The sequence below is a fragment of the Arachis duranensis genome, chromosome 2 (genome assembly GCF_000817695.3).
Source record: "Arachis duranensis cultivar V14167 chromosome 2, aradu.V14167.gnm2.J7QH, whole genome shotgun sequence".
Classification (NCBI taxonomy): domain Eukaryota; kingdom Viridiplantae; phylum Streptophyta; class Magnoliopsida; order Fabales; family Fabaceae; genus Arachis; species Arachis duranensis.
This window is the reverse complement of record NC_029773.3, coordinates 3,679,812-3,685,734: the sequence shown is the minus strand read 5'-3', so window position 1 is coordinate 3,685,734 and position 5,923 is coordinate 3,679,812. Positions and strand designations below refer to the sequence as shown.

The window sequence follows — 5,923 nt, the reverse complement described above, 5'->3', positions numbered from 1 at the left end:
GGGCAATTAATGTAGGACCGGCACAAACATATATACTATCATGAATTGACCTTTGCAGTGTGAAATATCAAATGTCACGATCTTGTTTCTAACTTTCTATGGTTTAATAAACTAAAGTTGATTCATCTGACCAATCACCTAATTTAACTTGGATATGACTTGCATATTCCCAAAGATTGATAAGTATTACCTTTGTCGTCATTCATGCCCCAGTTGAAGCCTTCCTCAACTTGCAGTTTTGTTACATCTTAGAGCTTAAAAAGACACAATAAAAGTTCCAAACAAACTATTAAACTAAGACTAAGGCACTAAATTATTAATAACCTCATAATAATATAAGGAGTGTTAGGAAGCCAACAAATATTATTTGTAGTTATTAATTAGCTATTATTAATATTTTTAATAGTATAAAATTATAACTAATGATATAATATAATATGTTACCATGATATATATACAAAAAGCTAGTGCCAAAATACTATGGCAAATTCTTTAACGCCTATGAGTTTGATGTAAAATTTATTAAACTTACTTTTTTTTATAGTAAATTTTAAATATCTAAAAATTATTTATTTTTTAAATTAAATATTAATCTTTATCTTCTTTTAATAAATTACACAAATATATACATGCAAGCATGTACCTAGTTTTATATGGTTTCTACAAAGACTAGTAGTCTAGTAGTGTCAATTGGTGACGCGGAAACAACAACACTTGCAAGAAAGAATTAAAAAATGAGTTAGAGCAAAGCCAATTAGCATTCCACTTCTATGAATTTTCTAAGTCACCTCGGAGACCGATACCGTGTCTTCTTGGCTTCTTGCTATAAGGAATCTTTCATACCGTGTCTAAGTATATGCCGAGTTTGCCGGAATCGAATCGGTCAAATGAACTGGTAAAATAATTAATTTAATAGTTTAACTGGTATTGAATTATGTTAAATCGATTTAGCATATACATAATTTTAAATATTTAAATACAATTTTTTTAAATAATAAAATTTAAAATTTTACAATAATCCAATAAAAACAAATATACAATCACTTATTTTACTATCAATAAGAAACAAATAAGAAATAATAAATCATCCCATAAAAAAATCACTTTCTGGATTCCACAAGAAGGGCACGTTGTTCTGAAACAAGAATCAAATGACGTCATCGAACTCCATCATATATCATGTCTACAGAGAGACTATTTACATATAAATCTCGTTCGACCATTTCATGGATGGTCTTCTTAGGTTTTCCTCTGCTTTTCGTCCCTTGTCCATCTTCCATCTCATCCATCCTCCTGACTGGGTGTTCTGTCGGTCTTCTTCTCACATGTCCAAACCACCCGAGACGCGATTCTACCATCTTTTCCACAATGGGTGCTACTCCAACTCTCTCCCTTATATCTTCATTCCTTATTTTATCCAATCGCGTATGACCACTCATCCATCTCAACATCTTCATCTCTGCCATACTTAGCTTATGTTCGTGCTCCCCCTTAGCCGCCCAACACTTCGTACCATAAAGCATAGCCGGTCTTATAGCAGTGCGATAGAATTTATCTTTAAGTTTGAAAGGCACTTTTTTGTCGCATATAAAACCAGATGTACTCCGCCATTTTGACCAACCTGCTTGGATCATATGATTTACATCATGTTCAATCTCTCCATTATCCTGTGTGATGCACCCAAGATACTTAAAACTTTAAATTTTTGTAGGATGTTTTCTCCAATCTTCACCTCTATATTAGGGTTTTTTCTTCTCAGACCGAACTTACATTCCATATATTCTGTCTTGCTACGGCTTATGCGCAGACCATACACTTCTAGAGCTTCTCTTCATAAGTCCAACTTCTTATTTAGGTCTTCCCTTGACTCTCTCATAAGGACGATATCATTGGTAAAAAGCATGCACCATGACACATGCTCTTGGATGTGCTCTGTGAGTACTTCCAAGACTATTGTGAAAAGGTATGGACTTAAGGATGATCCCTGGTGTAATCCTATACCAATAGAAAATTCCTCTGTCACACCACATTGAGTCTTCACACTAGTTGTGGCCCCATCATACATGTTTTTAATTGCACAAATAATGCGATCCTTACTCTCTTTTTTTCTAAAACCTTCTATAAGACCTCCTTTGACACCCTATCGTACGCTTTTTTTAAATCAATAAACACCATATGTAGATCCCTTTTATTACTATGATACCTCTCCATCATCCTTCTTAACAGGTATATCGCTTCGGTGGTGGATTTGCCTGGTATAAATTCAAATTGGTTCTCTATTACTTGTGTTTCTTTTCTCAACCTCCATTCTATTACCCTTTCCCATAACTTCATGGTATGGCTCATGAGCTTGATCCCTCTATAGTTTTCGCAACTTTGTATATCCCCCTTATTCTTATAGATAGGTACTAAGGTGCTCTTTCTCCACTCATCAGACATCTTCTTTGACCTTAAAATCTCATTAAAAAGCTTAGTTAACCAGTTGATGCATTTTCCTCCAAGGCCCTTCCAAACCTCAATCGGGATATTATCAGGTCTTACTACCCTGCCATTTTTCATTTGTTTTAGAGCCTCTTTTACCTAAAAGTCTCGAATCCTTCGATAGTAGTCAAAGTTTTGATCTTCTTCCCTTGTGCATAACCGACCAAGGCTCGGAAGAGTCTTATGTCCTTCATTAAATAACTCGTAGAAGTAGCTCTTTCACCTTTCATTAATCTTCTTCTCTTGAGCCATCACCTCTCTATCCTTATCCTTTATGCACTTAACTTGATCCAAATCTCTCGTTCTTCTTTCACGGCTCTTTGCGATTCTATATATACATTTTTCTCCTTCTTTAGTGCCCAAAGACTGGTAGAGACCCTCATATGCTTTTGTTTTTGCTTCACTTACAGCCACTTTTGTCTCTTTCTTAGCCGCCTTATATTTTTCCCAATTATTTGCATTGAGGCATAAAGATCACTCTTTAAAGCACTCCTTTTTTATCTTTATCTTTTCTTGTACACTCGCATTCCACCACCAAGACTTCTTGTCTCTTGGTCCTATTCCTTTAGATTCAGCAAAACTTTCTTTTGCTATTCTTCTAATAACTTTGCCATCTCCCTCCACATCTTTTCTGCGCTTTCATTTCCATCCCACTTTGCCTCTTCTCCTACCCATCTTCGGAAGCTCTTTGTTCCTCACCTTTCATCTGCCACCACCTCGTCCTTGGGTTCTTCGTATGATGTCTTTTCCTCAACTTTTTCTCAACGCGAAAATCCATGACGAGCATCATATGTTGTGTTGTTAAACTCTCTCCTGAGATAATTTTACAATTAATGCAAAATTTTTGGTCGACTCTCCTCAACAAGAAGTCAATTTGAGAGCTTGTCATGGCACTCTTATAGATTATAAGATGTTCGCCTCTCTTTTTAAAACATGTATTTGCAATGAGAAGATCAAAGTTTGAGGAAAAGTCCAAAATAGTTTTACCCTCGGCATTGATCATCCCGAAACCATGGCCTCCGTGAATACTTCCAAACCCAGTCACTTCTCTTCCAACGTGGCCATTTAAATCTCCTCCTAAGAAAATCTTATCTCCTGAAGGTATGTCTTGGACTAAACTCTCTAGATCCTCCCAAAACCTTATCTTGTGTTGTTTGCCCAAACCCACTTGCAGTACATAGGCGCTAATCACATGAAAAACACCTCCCTCCACCACAAGTTTGATAGAGATGATCCAATCTCCCACCCTCTTGACCCCCACTACGTCCTTCTTCCACTGCTTATCCACAATAATACCAACCCCATTCTTATTCTTCACCTTTCCTGTATACCAAAGTTTGAATCCGGAAGTATTCAACTCCCTAGCCTTTGCACCAATCCATTTTGTTTCTTATAGGCACATAATATTAATCTTCCTCCTTGTCATGGTGTCCACCACCTCCATGGATTTTCCTGTTAGAGTGCCTATGTTCTATGTCCGAAATCTCAACCTTCTGTCGCTCCGATCTTTACCTTTTACTTTGTGAACTAGCTTATTTACCATCATCCCCACAAAAATGTGGGAACCCTTGCTGATTTAACAATACATCCGGGCACCGATGCAGTGTCCCTTGCTCATTTGACACTGGACTCGAGCCATACAGTGCGTTGCTTCCGGGCAACGACCTAGCTTTAGCGCAATAACATCTTTGATTCATGTCATGAGGATTCAACTATGTTTTTATGTTGATTGTCGAAGACCTAACATAACCCTCCTCCTTTATCTGGGCTTGGGACCGACTATGTACCGCAAGTGTAACATAGACAGAGTTTCTTTTGTCACTGTACATAATCACTTAAATTCTACATAAGCCACACATATAAAGAAAATAAGGATCAGATTTTGCCACTTACACTTCAACAAAGTTGATAAGTCACCTGAAAGGAAGAATTGCTTGTGGAACAAAAGGAGTATACGCTGTTTTTCTCTCAGCTACAAGATGTTGTGCCTTTTGAAATTTTTTTAGCACGGCCTTAAAATCTTTTGCGAGTTTGGCATATGCTATCTTCTTGCTTACTTGCAAACAAAAATTTTGAAATTAAAGGCGTTGAAGTTCATGTCTCAATCACGGGCTTGATAGGGTTAGGGTTCTTCAGAAGGGGATTTTGAATTTGAGAGAGAAAGAAAGAGGGAGGGGTGCTGTGTGTAACAGCGACGACGTCAGCGATTGCTAGGCTTCTGAGAGGGAAGACTCGACAGGAGGGTAACAGCCACGATGACGTCTATAAAGTGGCTGGAAGGCGACGATTGCGACGGCAACAAAGGTGAGTGAGAAAAGCAAAAACAGGCGAGCTTGCGCAGGCGAAAGGAAGGGGACGACGACAGAGAGGGAGAATGCGGCGGCTGGGTAGGAGGAGAGCAAGGTTGGGAGACGGTTGGAAGAGGAAGAAAATTATTTCAGAAGGGAGAGGGTTACACGTTTAGGTTGGATTTGGGAACTGGGACTGGGGAATGGGGATAGTGGGCTTTCTCTCTTTTTTTTTTCCTGGCGTTAAACGACGTCGTTTCTGAAACAAATGACAAAACCGGACCTTTAAAAATTTGGCCGGTTCATTAATTAACCGTTAGTTCAGTCGATTTTAAAATCGATTTTTTTGTAGGACAATTTTGAAGGACAACCGGACCGACCAGATAACCGATTCTCGATTAATCCGATCGAACCAACCGGTCCGATCCGGTTTTCAGAACCTGGCTATATACCACTTTCTTGGTTTTAACTATCTAGAATTTCCTGATAATGTATTTCTCTAAGAAGAAGACAATATTCACATCCAAAAATTCACTAAAAGAATCATTATGAGATTATGCTGTACTTATTTTTAGTCCTTTACAGCAGGCACGTTTAAATTTTGGTCGTGCATCAGTTGAATAATGCTTCCTCAACTTGCAATTCTAATAGCTTTATAGCATCCCTGGGAACTAAACACAAAATGTGCATACAAGGAGAAAATTCATCGTTTCTATCAACAGCCACATTTTTCCCAACAAAAACGTGGCAAAAAAGTAAGTGTAGCAATTGATACCAAAAACCGTGGCTATAGAAAATTGTCCACAGTTGAGCAGGTGACCATTTGAAAAGCATGACCAGTTATAGCCACATTTTTCAGCTTTTCAGTACACTTTTAAAACATGGTAAAAGACAAATTTTCTTGTAGTAATATAACCGAAAAAAAAACTGAACTCAATTTGGTTGTACTCAACTTAAGAATATTGATTAACAATTTGGTTGTCTCTACTAGCTAGGGATATATTATTGAAAAAGTAAGCATATAATGGATTATGTTTTACAAATGTAACCTTTCTTTATATATTAGAGCATCAATTCCATAAGTAATATGCAGGATCTAGCATCATGATCTTAACAAGTTTTCTATAGGGGTGATAAATGGACCGAAATTTGTT

At 37.4% G+C, this 5,923-nt stretch overlaps 1 pseudogene; it reads right to left on the bottom strand.

Moving 5' to 3' along the window:
• Window positions 1-1,157: 1,157 nt before the first annotated feature.
• LOC110277912 (uncharacterized) lies at window positions 1,158-4,310 on the bottom strand (annotated as a pseudogene).
• Between the last annotated feature and the right edge of the window lie 1,613 nt (window positions 4,311-5,923).